This window comes from Cnephaeus nilssonii (genome assembly GCF_951640355.1).
Source record: "Cnephaeus nilssonii genome assembly, chromosome: 24".
Lineage (NCBI taxonomy): Eukaryota > Metazoa > Chordata > Mammalia > Chiroptera > Vespertilionidae > Cnephaeus > Cnephaeus nilssonii.
Window position 1 is genome coordinate 14,059,373 of NC_137095.1, and position 18,476 is coordinate 14,077,848.

At 49.8% G+C, this 18,476-nt stretch overlaps 1 protein-coding gene across 5 annotated transcripts in view; it reads left to right on the forward strand.

The window, feature by feature from the left end:
- Positions 1-2,355: 2,355 nt before the first annotated feature.
- MEF2A (myocyte enhancer factor 2A) overlaps positions 2,356-18,476 on the forward strand; it is a 60,946-nt gene continuing 44,825 nt past the window's right edge. For 4 of the 5 annotated variants that reach the window (XM_079763912.1, XM_079763910.1, XM_079763908.1 and 1 more), the window contains exon 1: positions 2,356-2,506. The gene's annotated coding sequence lies outside the window, so the exon portion shown is untranslated. The remainder of the gene's footprint in view (positions 2,507-18,476) is intronic. The other variant, XM_079763909.1, reaches the window with a different exon arrangement.

Here is an 18,476-nt window from a genome sequence, read left to right on the forward strand (position 1 = left end):
TTTGCCGACCACTGGCCTAGTGAGTCCCTTGAGCTCAGACACACCTGAGCGCTTTAGAGAGGCCAGAGCGGGAGGGCTGACAGGTGCTGCTCCTCATCATTGACCTCCCAGATGAGGCAGATAAAAGTGCGCCCATGTGGCCTACGCCCCATTGCATGCCGGGAATCGCTGAAGATGCTGGAGTTCAGGTATGGTTTCTTGCCCCGAACAGAGGCTGTCAAATTGGTTACTTTAATGACAAATAAGAGTGATTCTGTTTTGCTAATGGATTTAGCGGTGCTGTAGAATTCTTCAACTTTTCCTTCCTGCCTGCCTTCCTTCCTCCTCACCACTCCCTGCAATTCTCCAACTGCTTTGATGCGGTGGGTGGGGAGAGAGGTGCTCGCTTAGGGCGATGCAAGCTCCCTTTTCATCTCTGCTTGGGCTGGACTCACCGCCCAAGTTCTCCGCCTGGCTTTCTGGAGTGACCCATCGCCTTGGAAAGGGTAGGAGGTGGTGTGAGCCGAGTGGTCTCAAGAGCTGACCTTTGCATGGGGGGGGGGGGGAGGTAATGGGGTGGAGCCATGAGTAGGAAAACCTCTTGTTGAGCAGCCTTCCTCCCCGTCCAGGATGAAGGACCGGTGGGAAGGAGGGCGTCCTTGCTCACTGTCCCCCCACCTCAGACCCTAGGGCCTAGGCTTTGAAGGAAACGAGTCAGACTCTTTATTTTCCTGGAGCGGAGAAGCCAAACCCAGCTGGGTTTGCAGCGCCCAGCAGGTTCAAGAGCACGCATTTCCACTGGACTTGCTGAGTGACGCCCAATGTTAACGTGTTTTCAAACCCTCCCCATAGCCCCCGCTGCTGGCCCCGCTGAACACGGCCGCCGTGGGCTCCGAGCAGCACCCAGGTTCATTTTTCCGTGTCTGGTGTTGGGTTTTCCCCGGCACATGGCCTCCTCCTTCAGGGAGGAAGCCTGCGAGCCTCCAGCTTCCTTTGCAACTTCCCAGTTCCTCTGCCCACAGCCTCTGGGAGCCTGCTCGCCCACCCCCATCACTTCGTTTTCAAGTGCTAAGGGAAGGAATGTCTCATCTCCAGGTGAAAACAAGCATTGCATTCATTGCAGGTGCAGACGTAAGGCAGCATGGCCTTCGAATGGCTGCAGAGGGAAGCCAGCAGCCTGTAGGACGCAAGGGCCAGCAACAGGAACCCCACAAAACAGGACAGCTGTCCGTCCCAAGCTCATCTCCTTCGCTCCTCTCGCGAAAAAGGCCGCAGGCAGAGTGGTTAGTAAGTAGTTCAAGTCCTCCATGCCCTCCTCTTAAGCCCTGTGACCTCTGCTTCCCTTTCCTCTTCTGTAAAATGGGAACAGAAACTGAATCTATTCATGGTGATGTTGTAAGAGCTGGTGAACTCTGTCTGGCACAGAAGGCATGCTGGCTACGCCTCTATTAGTAATTGATTATTACTGATAGAAAAGACTAGAAGGTTGTGGCTCTCCTGGGTCTTGGAGAGCTTGGCTGGCCAATCCCAAAGGGCCTTTCTAGGCCCTTCAAACCCTACTCTCTCCTCTGGTCCGGGTTCCATTGCGATTGCTCAATGAGGTTAACCTGGGGGCCGCCAAGGCGTGGGCACAGGTGCGGCCCTGACCACAAACAGGGCGTGGGCTTTGGCCAGACCAGGCGAGCCGAGGTCGGGAGAGGCCAAGTGTGCCGTCGGGGCGGGGGCTGGCCGGGCCCCAGAGCCCGGCAGGGGGCGTCTGCGCGGTGCCGGACGCCGTCGGGCAAGAGACCTCATGCTCCGGCCCCGCCCCCTGGCGTCCCGGGTTGGCTGCCGCTGGCGGCCTCGCGCGGCCATTGGCCACGGGCCGCGTCACTCTAGAGCGCTCGGGGCCCGCCCCCGCGGGCTGGTCAGGGCGGTGGGGGCGGCCGGGCGCGACGCTACCGGGCCAGCCCGCCCTGGGAGCCGCCCCAGCCCTCATCAAATGACCAGTATCCCTCCCTGGAGAACGCGGCCCTTCAGAGGAAGGCCAGCTCCATCCCGCAGCCCGGCGCCAAGCCGCCGTCATCTCCCTTCCTGTGCCGGGTGATCCGTCTCCTAACCCACCCGGAAAAACATAGTCCGCCCTCCTGTCCTTGTGGAGTGGCGCTCGCTCCCCATCGGCATGCCTCCCTCAGCCCTCACCAGTGCCTCTCCCATTCCCAGGACTCGAGGGCCCACCGAGGAGGTAGAGCAGGTCCCTAGGGAGAGCTCATGGGAGAAGCGAACCGGGCATCCGGGGGAGAGGAGGGCGAAGGCGAGGCTGGCGGAGGGACACCGTGGCCGCCCGCGCAGTGCGCATGCGCGCGGGCAGGAACGAGTTCCGGTCTGGCCCGGGCCTGGCTCCTAAAAATAGCCCCGGTGTGGGGATCCGTGCGCGGCCGTCCCGGCGAGTCCCGGGCTGAGGGAGGGAGGCGTCTCCGGGCGACGCGGTGCTGGCGGCGGGTCCTGGCTGCGGCGTGTGCACGCCTGCCCGCGGCTTCGGGGCACGGTGAGGGCCGCTGGGGCTCGGGGCTCGGGGCTGGGGGTGCCGGACTGGGCGGCCTTCCGACGACGGGGCCGGCCGGGGGCAATGGCTCGCTGGGGCGGGATGCAGGGCGACCGAGGCAAGGAGCCCGCTGGCCCCAGCGACACTGGGACAGGGCGGCGTCCGGCTGGCGGGAGGCCGTGTCGCGGGCTGGCGGCGCTGGGGCGGGCCGGGTGCGGGGAGGTGGCCCTTGAGGGGTCGGGTCGGTCCTGTCCGCACGGAGGGGCAAGGCACCCGAGGAGGTGGGGGCGGGGTGCCCCAAGGGCGGGCCCGGGTCGGAGGGGTGCCGGAGGGGTGCCGCGGGGCCAGGGAGGGATCGGGCAGCGCGGACTCGGCTGCGGGAGCCTCGGGGCGCGCACGGCTCGGCGTTCGGGGCTGGGGACGTCACCTCCCCGAAAGTTGGAGTCTCCTGGGGGCCTGGCGCCTTTCCGGGGCGGGACCCCGCGCCCGGAGGCCGGGGTCTCCCGGAAGGGATTGACCCCCTCACCCCCCGCCCCCCTCACTCTGGGGGGCGTTCGGGCGCTCGCTGTTGCGGGACTTGAGGTCCCCCCACTTCTGCTCTGGGAGAAGGTCGGTCTGAAGGGGCGGCACATCTGGGGCGAACTCCCGGTGCGTGTAGATGTCAGTGGCGGCGGGGTCGCTGTTGGAGGGTCGGGGAGGTGGCCCCGGCCGGGCGCACCTGCGGGCGCGGGCGGACACGGGACCCTCCGCGGAGGAAGCATCGCGGGGAAGCGGGGCGGGGGCCGAGGCGGACATCCCAGCGGGTCCTGGCTCGCAGGGAAGGGTTTGTGCGGTAGAAACTTTGCCTTTTAGTTCGAGTATCATCTATGTCTTCGAACAGCGAGAATGAAGTGAGGCGGTGACATAGTAAAAAAGAAAGAAAGAAAAAAAAAAACTTTGGAAAAAGTGAGCGTTTCCAAGTTAAGAAAACATTGATTGTTGTTTTTTTACCCCCCGAAAGGGCAGACGAGGTAGGAAGCCGGCCTCCTGGAATGGTCCCTTCGGGAACCGTGTGTACAGGGAAGGAAGCGGCATATCCTTAACCTGGAGGGGGGCGGGGGTCCCCCCCGCAGTCACCCCACGATCAGAGGGGCCTCCTGCTGCGAGGTGCAAACAACGGGGTGTGCGTTTTAAAAACAAATAATTGTTCTCCAGCCTGTTTCCCGTGGGTCTCGCCTCGCGTGTTCCTACGCGCGCGGGAAAGGTTGTCCGAAGCCGCCGCCGCCGCCATCGGGTGTGGATGGCACGGCGGTCCTTTCCCTTTAAGGATCCAGCTGTGTTGTTTTGGCGACTGCCAAGCGCGCCAGTTGTCAGTTGTAAAATCTGTTACCTTGGCAGTGCTTGCACAGTCTGTGCAAAAGGTAAACAGAATAGTTAAAAAATTTTTTGAAAGCCTAAGTATGGCGTTTTTTTAAAAAAAAATGAATTGAGGAATGGGGAATAAAATAACTATGGGGCTGTTATGGCTTTTGGATGTCCACTTTTTTTTTTTTTTTTTGGTGGGTGTGTGTATTTTTGGAGGTCTTGGTCAACTCATTTCTTTCACTGTATGGTAACTTTTGTTTAAGGAAAAAAAGTAAAAAAAATGTTTCCACCAAAGTGGATGCCGGTTTGAGTTAGACTTTGTAGCAGATGGGAGTGAACGCGTTATGGGTCACGAACTATGAAGACCAGCTCGTTCTGCGGAGGACGGTGCCCTGATTGATGCTGGAATCACTTTCAGTTCTCAGGGAGCATTCTTGTGAAAAAGGTGTGATCATCGTGTTATAATGATGAAAGTATTCTGAAGCGCTAAAACTGGGTTTTGGGTATCTCGTGGATTTCAGACTGTAGCAATTTGTTTGCAAGGTTGTTTCCAACAGAAACGTAACTACTTGAAGCAATAGTGACCTCCCTAAACAAACTTGCTTATCTGTTTCTTTTAATTCACACACTGTTGTTACTTGTGTATAAAACTGTGTGTGTTGTTCACGTTGGAACAAAGGGGATGACATTATATTGGACAGAAATTACTTTTCAGTAAAAGTGTTGTTGTTTTTTTAATTAAGGGATTTGAGTGAGTGGTGAGGGTTGTTCAGTGGAAGGAACATAGCTCGTTGGGATTCGGCAATAGTAAGTGTAATGTCATTGTGTTGAAGTATGGCTTGATAATGACCTCCTTCCATATTCTTGGAGTTTTTATATTTCCTTAATAGGTAGGTGTGACAAAGGTTTTTATTTTTATTTTTTTTGTAAATACAACTGGAAGTAATCTTTTAAAGATGTTGAGTGGTGTTTTATTTTTCAAAACGGTTGCATTATAGCTTTGTATCTTCCATTTAGAATGCTGCTCGGGGTAACATTAATCGTATTAACATTCGAGCAATAGCAACATCAGCCATTCATTTGGTTCCCGGGAGAGAAATAGTGACGCGTGTGCTGAGGGTAGTTAGGTAACGACGGAAATGTCTACTAGAACATGATTTTAATGTTTGAGCTGGAGTAGATCTGTGTTCTGATCTTACGAGGAGGAGGAGGCTGTAAACAAATTTGTTGTTGGCAAGTTGCATGTTGTCAGCCAAGTTTTGGGAAGCCTTTTTTTCTCCTTTTGCTGTTTTTAATCTGGCAAGAGGACATACAGTGATGATGGTTCTGGGTTGTCTGTGGGCATTTATACTGTCAGTAATCAGACCATACCCCTCTTGTTTGTTTGCTTGCTTTTTGTTTTTATTTGTTTGTTTGTGGTTTTGTTTAAAGATATACTCTGGGTACCTATGAATGTTACAAAGTGTTGCTGAAGTTTTATCAGTGATGGGACAGTGGGAATACTGCCCTGTGGGTTGAGAGGGATCTGATTGCTCTTTTCTAGAAGAGAAGGAGAATCTGTGAACATTCTCAGTAGATGAAGTAATTAGAGGAATATACATGTGGCAAGGCAGACCTGTCTTCCCGTTAGATAATCTCCCCCAGGAGGACACTGAACCGGGGACTGACCTGCACGTTTGCCTTCAGATCTTGGTTCACGTCTCAGCTCTACCCCTGACAGAGTTATGAGACGTTTGTAAAATCCGAAGGAATTACACTGCCTGCCCCTTGGAATTGTTAGGGTTAAGTGAAATAATGGGTGTGAAAGTGCCTAGCACACTGCCTGAGGCTCAGTGTACAAAAAGGCACAGGGCCTGATCTCGCTTGATTTCTTCCCCCATATATCCCTTCCTTCCAATGAGATTTCTTCCACCATATATCCCTTCCTTCCAATGAGATTTCTTCCCCCATATATCCCTTCCTTCCAATGAGATTATGTAGGTACTTTGCCTAGTACATGTACGTGTAGTGTCTGTGACCAAAGGACTTCCTATAACGTGTAAATAGAGGAGAATTGCACGTATATTTGTTTGGGACACAATATCCCAGCCTCTCAAACTCATTGTCAAAGTCTACATAAAGTGTTTGCCTGGCTCTTCTACATTAGATTTTTAATCTGCAATCATTGTTTGATTCTAACTTCTCTAATGTCCCCAAATTAATAAAAAAGTTACAGTTAAATATAAGCTTCCCTTCTCTTCAGTGAAATGTGCCAGTTAGGAATTAACTGTGTTAAGATGCAGTTATTAAAATTTGAAATTAGAAAAATATTTTTATAATATACCTGCCATAGGTGTATTTTAAAAATAGCTTTTCTTTAGGAGGTAGTCTACAGGGTGGGGCAAAAGTAGGTTTATAGTTGTGAGTACATGCAACAGTTTATTTTTGTGCTATTATTTATTGTACTAGAGGCCCTGTGCACGGATTTGTGCACTGGTGGGGTCCCTTGGCCTGGCCTGCACCCTTTCGCATTCCAGGGGATGTCATATTGCTAGTTTTGGCCCAATCCCCACAGGTCAGGCCAAGGGACCCCACCAGTGCATGAACTGGGCCTCTAGTATGCATATAAAATCTTTGGTTAATCTCTTCCCCCTACCCCCTTCTGTCAGAGGTTCATCAGTCTGTTCCATGTTTCCATGCCTGTGTGTTGAGTGTCTGCCCCCTGGTGGTCAGTGCATGTCATAGCGAACGGTCGAACGGTCGCTTAGGCTTTTATATATATAGGTTGTTTTCTATATGAACAACTGTAGAGTTACTTTTGCCTCCCCCTGTGTAATTTCTATTCTTCATTTTACCTGCTTTGTGGAATGAAATGATTTATCTGTGTGTGCTTTACCTGTGTAGTCTCCAGTCTGTGGACCTGTGTCTAGTTTATTATAATTGAGCGTAAACCCATTTGTTAAGTCTCACGCATAGCACCTGATGTGTGTTGATACCAACTATTAGTAAATACTATATTTTAATATGTTTTTATTTACCAATTTCAATGGTTATTTGTATTTACTGAATTTAATTGTTTATTGAACTTCATACTGTTTTTAATATCACATTGTCTTAGTAATCACTTGAGATGGAGTCATACGTATGTAAGTTAAAAAGTGGCAGGTTTCTGAGATAGAATGCCAGTGTTTGAACCTTGATGTGTGACAGCTGGTAACTTCCTTCTTTAGTTGAATCTGAGGGTGCTGGAAGCCAGAGGAATTGGTAACATGGATGAAAAACAGACAGTAGTGGATGAGACTACTAATAAACATCAACACGCCACATCTTTTTATGGCTGTCTTGAATCAATACTATTTTTATTTTCTTCTTTATACAAAAATATAAACTTTAGTCTGAACTTTAAAAAAAATTCAACCATCAGTAAAGTTAGGTTATGAGAACTATTTTGGGAGTGGGTGGTGAATTTATACTGCATGAGCTGGACCCCTTTACCAGGTTATCTTTGTTACCAGCAGCATGGGTACTAGTGTGCAGGTTGACTTGGGTTAGTTTGAGTTATGATTTGTGACGCCCTGGGAGAAAGGGATCCTCTTCATTTAACCTGGGCAGGTAACTGCTTATTAAAGCAAGGTGCTCTTGCATTGACTACTACTGTGTTTGCCTGTCTCACCTCTTATCTCTCCCCTTCTTCCCTCCCCGCCAAACAATCCATCTTTTACATAGAGATGGAAGTTACATTTCTAAAATTCAGGTCTAAACGTCATTCTTCTTTAATGAAAAAAATTTGAAAGCATGAAAATCAGCAGAGAGGCAGTCATTTAAGGGGTAGAGATTGGCCTCTAGAATCATACCGCTGCCTGGCCGGTGTGGCTCTGGATAGAGCATCTGACTGGGGACCGAAGGGGCCTGGGTTCGATTCTGGTCAAGGGCAGTACCTCGGTTGCAGGCTCCAGGCCCTGGTCCAGGCAACCAATTGATGTGTCTCTCTCACATTGATGTTTCTCTCTCTCTCTGTGTCTCTCCCTCTCTCTCTAAAAATCAATGAAAAAATATCCTCAGGTGAGGATTTAAAAAATAAAATAAATAAAATCATACTGTCTTAGAATACCCAGTCTAGTACTTCGTGTTCTTTGGCGAGGTCTCCATCCTCATGGAGTTGTTGCGAGGATGAGGCGAGATGTGTATTATAAAGGCTTCAGCACGGTGCTTGGTCCCTAAAATGCAGTCACTTCTGTCCCTGCCAGTACTCTCACTACCACTGCTGCTGTGGCTATTGTTTTAGTCATGGTTCACTTCCCGGTAGATTCTATCCTCTCTCCCCAGGTTCATTGTCAGCCTCTGCCCTTCACTGCTCTGCCCCCCTTCAGGCCAGCTGCTGGCTCTTCCCGGGAAGCCACGCCTGCTGATGGCTGCCACGTTTATTTTCCTCGCCCGGAATGGCCCTTCAGTTCCATATCCACTTGGAAATCTAGTTGGGATTTCGAACGTAATTTTAGCCATGTGACGAAAACATAGCTATTTATTCCGCTCCCACAGTCCTCTGCCTCCCTCCTACCCCCAGGCCTTGGTGTCATCGCTGGCTTTCTCCATCTCCGTGGATGGCAGTCCTCGAGCCAAAAGCGTAAGCTGTCTTTCTGCATTCACTCCTTCCTCCCAGATCCAGCCCGATCTCGCCTTCGGCCACACCTTCAGCGTTTATCTTGAGCCGTCCGCCCCTCTGTCTTCCCGGCCACCTCTTGATTGCCAAGCACCCTTACCTTCTGCATGCATCACTGCAGTGGCCTCCTCACGGGGCTCTGGCTCCCTCTCTTGCTCCTCACAAGGTCTTTTCTCACACAGCAGCTCCAGGGATTATTTGAAGAGCTAAATCCTGTCATTTCTCTGCTTCGAATCTTGCACCGACTTCCCATTCCTCTCCTCTCTGTGGCCTGAAGGGTCTTTCTCTCCTCCTCATCTTTCCTTCCAGGGTGCTTCTCCTCAGCCACCTGGCCCCGCCAGTGATCTTGTAGCCCTTGATGTCCTTGGCCTTTGTAATAGCTGCTTGAGATGCTCTTCATAAGGCGGGTTCCCGTCCTCACGCAGACTCTCCAGTCTAATGTCGCACTTCGTTCGTTACTGTCGTCACACAGCTTGCTTGACTTCCTTTAAGATACTTACTGTAATTTACACATAGCTTGTTTAGCTTTTCTTTCTTTTTAAAATATTTTATGGACTTCAGAGAGCAAGAAACAGAGAGAGAAAGAGTGGGGGGGGGGCGGGAAGAGAGAAACATCAATGACGAGAGAGAATCACTGATCGGCTGCCTCCTGCACGCCCCCTCCTGGGGATCATGCCCGCAACCCGGGCATGTTCCCTGACCGGGAATCAAACCGTGATCTCCTGGTTCCTAGGTTGATGCTCAACTACTGAGCCACACCGCCGGGCTAGTGAATGCTTCTTGACGGCCTTTCTCTCTTACCTGAATGTAAACTCTGTGAAGGCGAGGCCTGGTCTGTCTGTTGGTGGCTGTGTCTGCAGGCACTAGCACACTGCCTGGCATGGGATGACGGTAGATGTGTGAGTGAGTGCTTTGGTGTCTTCTGTTCATATTTTTGCTAGGAATCGGCATGCTTCTTTGCTTATATACCTATTGCACTAATTATTCTTCAGGTTGTGGCTCAGTTGTCATCTGTGATGCTAGTTTTAAACTCTCAAGACAAAATGTTTCTCCCTTGGTCTTGATACAACACACTGTCTGTAAAAGAAATGCCAGTTTAGAATGTTTGGAGTGCTAGGCTGGGTGCCTGCACCCAGGGCTCCCAGGCTCGGGACAGACCAGCCCATCACGGAGCTGGGGAATGCTCAGCCAGTGCGGCAGTTTTCCTAATCAGCTACAAAGATCAACCACAACTGGTTTTCCCGGTCTGCCTTTCAGAACGATAAAGGTGCTTTCCGTATGCATCGGTATGCATATTCGCATTGCCATCAGCATTGTGGGTCCAGGCGGTAAGTCAGAGCTGCTGAGTGCAGGTGGCATTTCCCGATATTCCATCTCGCCATCCATCGTTGGCCATGCCTCTCGCTGTGAAAGGTGTTGGAAAGTGTAATGGGTTACTGGGTGCTCCTTACTCACCAGCATCTCCTCCAGCCAGTTCCTCCCTTCAGCTCACCCACCCACTTTGGTTTATCTCGGAAAGGCTAGGGGGAGGGGACTCTGCAGTTTAGCACAGTCTGCAGGAAACACAGTGTGGATTTCACCTGCGTTGCTAACAGATTCGCCAAGAGCTTTTGCCCAACGTCGGGGACCTAACCACTGTTTGCAATAGTGAAAATCAGTCCACGTTGTAAGCAGCTGACTCACACGTGGGGTTTTGGACTATATCCCATTTGCAAGATGGGGACCACGTTAGCAGGATGTTTATCTGGATACTGCAAATCTTTTTCTTAATGGCGTTCTCCGTAATTTGACAAGGATTATGGAGGGGAAGGAAAAGAAGAGTCTGCAAGTTAAGATGGTGTTGTCCAGGAATGGCTCCGTTTCCCAACACTAGTAAAACGTTAGTATTGGCAAGCAGGTTTTTGTGTGTGCGTTTGTTCTGTTTTGTTTTGGGGAAAAAACTTAAAAGAAAAGTTACAATAATAATACAACACACTTCCATCTACCTGCCCGTCGTTAACCTTTGGCATGCTGGCTTCGTTATTTGTGTTTACACAGGGCCGCAACGTCTGGAAACAGATGTTAGTATTTATTTCATTTGCAGCTGGAAGCCCCGTGGTTACATCTTCCGGCGTATGCCAGAGCTGGACGTTGGCTCAGTTCATTGGTCGGCAAACTGAGGCTCGCGAGCCACACGCGGCTCTTTGGCCCCTTGAGTGTGGCTCTTCCACAAAATACCACGTGCGGGCGCGCACGTACAGTGCGATTGAAACTTCGTGGCCCATGCGCAGAAGTCGGTTTTCGGCTCTCAAAAGAAATTTCAGTCGTTGTACTGTTGACGTTTGGCTCTGTTGACTAATGAGTTTGCCGACCACTGGCTCAGGTAGTCAGAGGCGTGTCACCTGATGCAGAGCATCCCAGATGCACAGCGATGGAGATGCTGCATTCACCACTGTGTATTATAACAAGGAAACCGCACGTTGGGCATAGCACGCCTTGTAAAGTAATAGCAGGAATCCACTCTGTAGGTCGCCTTTTGCTTCCTCTTCCTCCTCTTTCCCCCCTCTTCATCTTCCTTTTAAAAAAAAATTGTTTTTAAATTGATTTCAGAGAGGAAGGGTGAGGGAGAGAGAGAGAGAGAGAGAAACATCCATGATGAGAATCATGGACCGGCTGCGTCCTGCACACCCCACACTGGGGATGGAGCCCGCAACCTGGGCATGTGCCCCGATGGGGAATCGATCTGTGACCTCCTGGTTCCTAGGTCGACACTCAACCACTGAGCCATGCCGGCCGGGCTTCTTCCTCTTACAACTATTTTTATTGAACCATTTGAGAGTAGGTTGCACACATCATGATCCTCTACCCTAATTGTCTTAGCTGATACCTTCGAAGAACAAAACACATTCTTACATAACCGTTGTGGTGGATTCTGGAAATTTAATATATTGATGCTGTAATAGGCAGTTCCTGTTGAAATCTTATTTATGCCAATTCTTTAGTAGCATTGTTTCTAATGTAGTATCTATTCCATTATAATTGTCACATCTGCTCTCTTTTCATCTGAAACAGTCCTTCAACCTTTTTTCCCCTTTTTTCTTTTTTCTGACTTAAAAGTGTTGAGGAGCACAGGCCCTTTGTAGGATGGCCGTCGGTTTGGGTTCGTCCTCCTGCTGCTGTGTTGGATCCTGGCTAAGCTTTTTGGGCGGGAATACCTCCTAAGGGATGGCGTGCCCTCGGCACCACGTTAGGAGGCGGTGTGATGTCAGGTTGCCCGTTGATGATGTGCGCGTGGACCCCTTAGGGGAGGTTTGCCTGCCAGTTTCCCCCATATAAAGTGATCATTGTAATCGTTGCTCTGATTGAATCATTTGTGGGGAGACACTTTGGGACTGTAAATACTCTGTCCTCCCTAAAATGCTCACATAATACTTTTAGCAGTCATTGAGGATTCTTGCCTGAATCAGCTATTACACAATGGTTTCAAAACGGTGTTTTTCTATGATTCGTCCCACATTTACTGCTTGGCATTTGACTCCATTGTAAAGAAGAACTTTGCCTTCTCATTTGCTTATTTAATATCTCCATAAATTCATCGACTCTTTTTTTTTTTTAATCAGGTAGGTTACACTCTATTGCCTATCAGTACAGGACTCATTTTGATGAGTTGATGTCCTGCACGGACTCACATTCGGTCAGTGGGCGCTCCATAATTCAGCTTCACTCCTTGATCGTCTTGACACGCGCCTGTCATTTCTGGAGCACTTCCTTCTTTGGGGGCCAGGAGTTATTCCAGGCTCCCCTTCTGCTTTTCCTCCAGCCCTCTCTTCGGGGAGGCCTGGTCTCTCTGATCGGGGGAGAGTATTTAGAAGCGAGACCTGGGCAGGAGGTAGGAGTGCTTGGGACACAGGCTGCGTGGTTCCGGAGGCCTCTCCGCTGCCCAGGCTAAGACACTGCCAGTTTCTGCTGATGCCTCGCGCAGCAGGGTGTACCTTCTTACATTCCCAACGCTCGGAGGAGAAAGGCTTTCCCCTGAAAGTGTCAACAGTTTAAGCGACGACTTCCACCTGATTGTTCTATAGCATTTTGCAATGGTTGTCTGTTGTTTTCCACATCGTAAGCCTCTTGGGAGTAAGAATCCTGTTTTTTATCTCTCTTTAGATATTCAGCGAGTATGTTCCACAGGCCTGGAATATAGTTGATACCCATGTGTTGTTTATAACATATAATTAAAATAATGACTCAGTATTATCTTTATTACTCTCATACCGTAATTAAATATTCTTCTGTTTGTGATAACATTTTAGGTAATTTTGTGGATCCTTTAAAGTGAATTGGTGATTCATTTGCTCTGTTTTTAGTAATCTGCTCTCCTAGAAGAAATGAAAAACGGTCAAGTTTTTCAACTTCAGCATTTAAAACCCTGGTTCCTGAGCTTCAAGTATGCAGTTGAAGAACATCAAAATGCCCAGTCTTGGCATTGCTGTTTTCCAGTGTTTTGTTCTTTAGCAAGTAACACCCTTTCTGCGCATCGCTTAATTATCCAATGAGATGCTATCTAGATGCTCTGTAACTTGGCTTGCTTCATGTCTAATCAACATGGGGTTGTTTATGAAAGTAAAAATGAAGTGCCGCAAAGCTAGTGGAAGGCATACTGTGCTCCCGAGCCCGGGGTTCACAGGCTGGCTTCTGTGTAAGCGTTGTGGTGCCTTGGCGATTGATTCGCAGGGCTGGTCCTTGCCTTATGCGTTCCGTCCACGCGGCTCGGTGATGAGGCGCTCAGTGCCCGGGCTCGACTTTCACAGTGCGATGAGGGGGGTATGGACAGACGTGTTCATCACTGCTTTGCTGTGTGCTTGATGTGGACCGTGCAGGTTCCGGGAACGCAAAGAAGGGGCGATCCACCCAGTTGCGAAGGAGGCAGAAACGTTTATTCCGGAAGTGGCACCTTCAGTTCAGGTTGGACCCTGCAGAGTGAACAGGACAGCTGTGTGAGGAGGCGGGGGACAGCGTTCGCCAGGCCTGTGTTAAGGACAAGAGATGCACTCACAGAGCCTGCATTGCTTGGAGAAGCTCAGCGCACCGGGCACAGGCCGGGCAGAGCCAGAGAGAGCAGCAGGCCCCGCGGGAGTACAGAGGTGGGGCTTGAAGGGGGAAACGGGCAGACTGGGGCAGACTGAAGAGCCCTTAAGCCACGTTAGGGGATTTGTACGTGGTCCGAGGGCGGAGGGAAGCACCCTAAGCCTGGGAGGCGATGGACTACACTGTGGAGAGATCTTTGGAGAGAGTTAAGACTGGTAGGCGGGGAGAACTAAAGGGCTGGCAGCAAATTGGTTAAAAGGGGTCAGGTGCCTCGCTACAGCTGTGGGGGTGGGGGTGGGAGGAATTGGTGGGTTTGAGAGAGAGGTGGGCGGCAGAGTGAAAAGCCTCCGTGATGGGAGGCATGTGGAAGGTGAAAGAAAGAAAGAGTGAGGGGTGAAGATGAGGTGTATGGGCAATCGGGGGAATGAGTGGGCAGCGTACTGAATGGAAGCCAGGAGGAGGAGCAGGGTGAGGACGTCGATGTGTTTACCTGTGATGGAGCGCCTGATGGGTGATAAACAGCTAGGTCAGAGGTGGGAAGGGCTCACTGTCAGAAGTGGGGCAGTTCCTGGTCATGAGGCCCAAGGATTTGGCCAGGACATGCGTGTTGGGAGAGGACTGGAGTGAAGAAATGAAATGGGCAGGGACCCGAGGGGATCTTTGTACAAGAAGCATAAGGAGAAGTCTTGCTGTGACTCGTTCTTGTCTTGGTGATCTGGATGCTCCTGAGAAGTACTGGTTATTCCTTTCTAGAATGTCTTTGAGTTTGGGTTTCTCTTTGGGCAATAACACCACCAGAGTAATGGTAGCATGCCCAGAGGTACGTTTATATCGGTGTCTTATTCCTGGTGATGTTCTTATTGGTCACACAGTTAAGATGGCCTCTCCTGGCTTCTCCATTGAAAGTTAGCTTTTCTCTTTGAGAATGGTATGTATCTGGGGGGAGAGTCTATGTTAGATTTCCTGTTTCTCTTCAGACTTTCACCCACTCCTTTTAGCATCCATCAGTGGACCTTATCTACAGCAATTATTACTGTAATGTTTAACTAATGATTTTGTTTTTCCTTCATTTACCAACTGAAAGTCTACCATAAGGAAGAATTGTCCCTCCTCCATCATTTATTTATTTAGTCACTTATTTATATTGGTACTAGAGGCCCGGTGCACGAAATTCGTGCACTTGAGGGGTGTGTGTGTGTGTGTGTGTGTGTGTGTGTGTGTCCCTCAGCCTGGCTTGTGCCCTCTTGCAGACCGGGAGCCCTTGGGAGATATCCGACTGATGGCTTAGGCCCACTCCCCGCCACCGCACTCGCCAGCTGTGAGCCTGGCTCCTGGCTGAGCAGCGCTCCCCCTATGGGAGCACACTGACCACCAGGGGGCAGCTCCTGCGTTGAGCGTCTGCCCCTGGTGGTCAGTGTATGTCATAGCAACCGGTCATTCTGCTGTTCGGTCAATTTGCATATTAGCCTTTTATTATAGAGGATAGACCCAAAGGTATTTTATCTGTAGGCTATGATTTCATGCTGTCATTATTTACTTTATTGCTCAGATCGGCCCGCGCTGGCCTTTGGGAGTCCCTCTGGTTGCCTGTTGTGTCCTTTTGGCCTGTCCCCATCCTTTTTGACGAACTTCCTTACTGTCCGGGACTGTAAGAAGCTGCAGGCTCAGCCTGCATTTTACCTGTCCCCGTCCTAGGCCTGGAATCATCTTTTGGAGGCTGGTGTTTAGAAACCAAGCTCTGGGCGCTGGTGTTTAGAAACCAAGTTCTGTGCTCATTGGGTGGGGGTGTCAAAAATACATATTTTTGGCGTTCCTAGGCCTTCTCAGTAAAGCGAAGGAACATACATATGTGTACTAACCCACACGTGCACAGCTACAGTCAGGTCTCTGGTACGGCCTGTGTGTCCCTAAATTCCCTGAGTTCTACGAAGTTGTGCAATAAATACCACAGGATTCATGGGATAAATGGAGTTGGGGAACAAACTCAAAAACTTTGTTAGTGACACATTAAAAAGAGAGAGTAGGAACCGAATAAACCTGTTTAAAATAGCAGCGTGGTTTTGGACATGTTAAATGGTTAAGTAATACGTGAGTACATAGCAAATATGGCACTTCACTGTGAAAAACAAGTGTGCTCACATAGGTGGGCGTCGGAGGGCTGTGGCTTGTGAGTCAGTGTGAAGTGGCGGACAGGGAGTTGCGTGAAACCAGATGAAACGTAACACAGATGTGGATGGATGTGGCTCATAGCACACGCCGTGGACTGTGGTAGCTCATTGGTTTTGAGCCCGTTCTCCCTTGGGCGTCTCATTCTGTGACAACGTCTCATTTTGTCTATTTCTTTTCTGAATGCAGCCAGCTTTTCTGTATTTGGACCGTTTGGGGTTTTAATGTCTGAATCTCTGATTCAAAGTGGTTTTCATTGAATTCTCTTTGGAGTTTTGTGTTGCCCTTTTCTCACCTGCTTTGGGGTTGTTTTGAGGGGTTTCGCTCAGTTGGTATGGGTCAAATTCTGTTTCCTGGTCTCCTGCATTCCCGTGTCCTTTGTTCGTCTTTACGGTGGGGGCGTTTGTGGTGTTCCTAGTCTAATGGTGCCCTCTTCTGTCAGCGTAGACCGTCCTCTTACTTCAGTGGTTTTGGTTGGTTTGAATGGTCAGAGAAGGGTTGCGAGACTTGCAATGTTGCGACTCTGTTTGGTCTTTCCAAGACCTTAGATTTTCCCCTTTTCTGTTTCCCTTTACTGTCCACTTGCCAAAGGACATCCCTTTTCCTTCTCCGTTTCCTCCCCCGGAAGCCACATGTGGCACGGGTGGCCCCTGTACATGGCAGGGACGTCTTGATTGGTGCCTGTGCCTTTAAATCGCCAGAACTTTGAACTTCCTTCCCAGTTCCTATCCACCAGGCTCGGTTCCAGTCTTTTCAGATTCAGGGTAGGTTTAATATTTTCGGGCGTTCTTGCTAATGCCACCCCCCCCCGCCCCCCCCCGTCTGCTTTGCTAGCCTCCTTGCCACCAAGCCTGTGTCCAGTAGGGGACAGTAGGGGAGAAGGGACAAGCCTGAGACCCCGAGTGCTGGGATGGGGTGAGTGTTCTGGTCTCATTCCTCATTTTGTGGTTTCAGCATTCCTTGTCTTCAGGCGGTGCTGAAAGCGTGTTTTTGTCGTTTTTTGTAGAATTTCCTTTGCCTTTTTTTCATGTGGTTTAGGGAAATAAATTTTAGAGTTACTTAGATACTCTGTCACCATTGTTCTGAATAAAGTCTCTTCTTTTGGGGGAGAGGGAGTGGGACTCGATTTTTGCCCGTGATTTTCAACCTGTGTGCTGCAAGAATTTTTAAAACCTGACTATTTAGTCGGGCACTGACGTCTTTTCCCTTAGATGTCAAATAAAAAACAACAACAGCCAACACAACAATAGCTGTCTGGTGTGAATGAATCACAATCATACCGATTTTTCTGTCAGAGTGGCAAAAAATACATATTTTTTGGCGTTCCGCAGAATTTTAGTAATTAATTCATTTGTGTGTGCCGTGAGATGGAAAAGGTTGAAAATTGCTGATTTATGCTGTCAGTGCTACAGAGCTTTTAGTTAAGAAAGGACATGGGCAGTCAACTTCCTCTGGTGAGCTAGGGACTCCAGAAAGCTCCTTGTCTGGGAAATAGGCTAATCCTGTGTAATAAAAGCCCAGCGATTGACAGGTGGGACGACCAGAATGACTGGACAACCAGTCGCTATGACATGCACTGACCACCAGGGGGCAGACGCTCAATGCAGGAGCTTCCTCCTTGGCTGACTGGGATGAGTGGCTGCTCCCGCTGTGAACCCTGGGTCGGGCAGGAACCCAGGCTGCGATCCTTGCCTCCTCGCCCCAGGCTCCTCCTCCTCGCTCCCTGCTGCCTCCTCCAGACACCCACAGGCCGCACAGCGCCACCAGAGCTGACCCCGGAGGCTGGGAGGTGGGTTCGTGGCCTACTCTGCCGCCTCTCAGTGTTCCTGTCCCTGGGCCCAGCCCCGACCGGGTCCCTTGGAGAGGCGAGTGCTCTGGCTCCACGGAAGATGCTGGACCAGGGAGCAGCCGCTCAGAGGGCGGGTCCACGGCCGCTTGGCTGACCAGGATGAGTGGCTGATCCCCGCAGGCCACGCCCCCACCAGTGCACGAATCCCGTGCACCAGGCCTCTGGTTGAGTACAAACACTCCGGCTGCATTCGGACAGCACGCAGCTGCGGGTTCTGGGGGGTGGCAAGAGTCTTACATGCTTTTATCTGCAAAGCAAGGTTCTTTATCCCAAGGTTGGTTTCTAGGACGTGTATTGGAAACCTCGGCTCTATTGTCACACGAATGAGGTATGGGCCCATATTCAGCCACGGGCTTCTGTGGAACCTTTTTATTCTCACGTGGGAAGTTCTCAGGAAAGGTGGCTTCTACCCTTCTGACTGAGCTGATGGATATGATCTTCTTTGAAAATTACACCACATGTACTCTCTTCATTATTTTTCTCCTCTCTTTTGGTTTTCCCAGTTTTATTTTATGATCTTGAGAATTGTCCTTTAGTTATAATGAATGGTAGGTGTGTCATTCTTAGACGCCACACGCCTTGTTGAGTTGAATAAGGTGGCACTATATATGTTCATTGTAGCTGAAGTTAATTGGTTCTGTCTTTTATGCTTTCTAACAAGAGAAATTTAAAATAAAGTAGGAATTAGGCATGGGAGTTCTTTCTGAGTGATCTCTAGAATTTAGTTGTTTGAAATATGTATTACCTGTAAGCACTTTTTCCCTAGAATGAAAAAGGATTTTTTGTCAGTGTTTTCTGTTGTTGTAGAAGTTGACTTGTTTCATTAGCCATGTTACATTTCTTTGTGTAAAACTATCCACCAGAATTAAAGGGCATATTGGCTGGAACATCAGAAGTCTTGTGTAACCAATGGA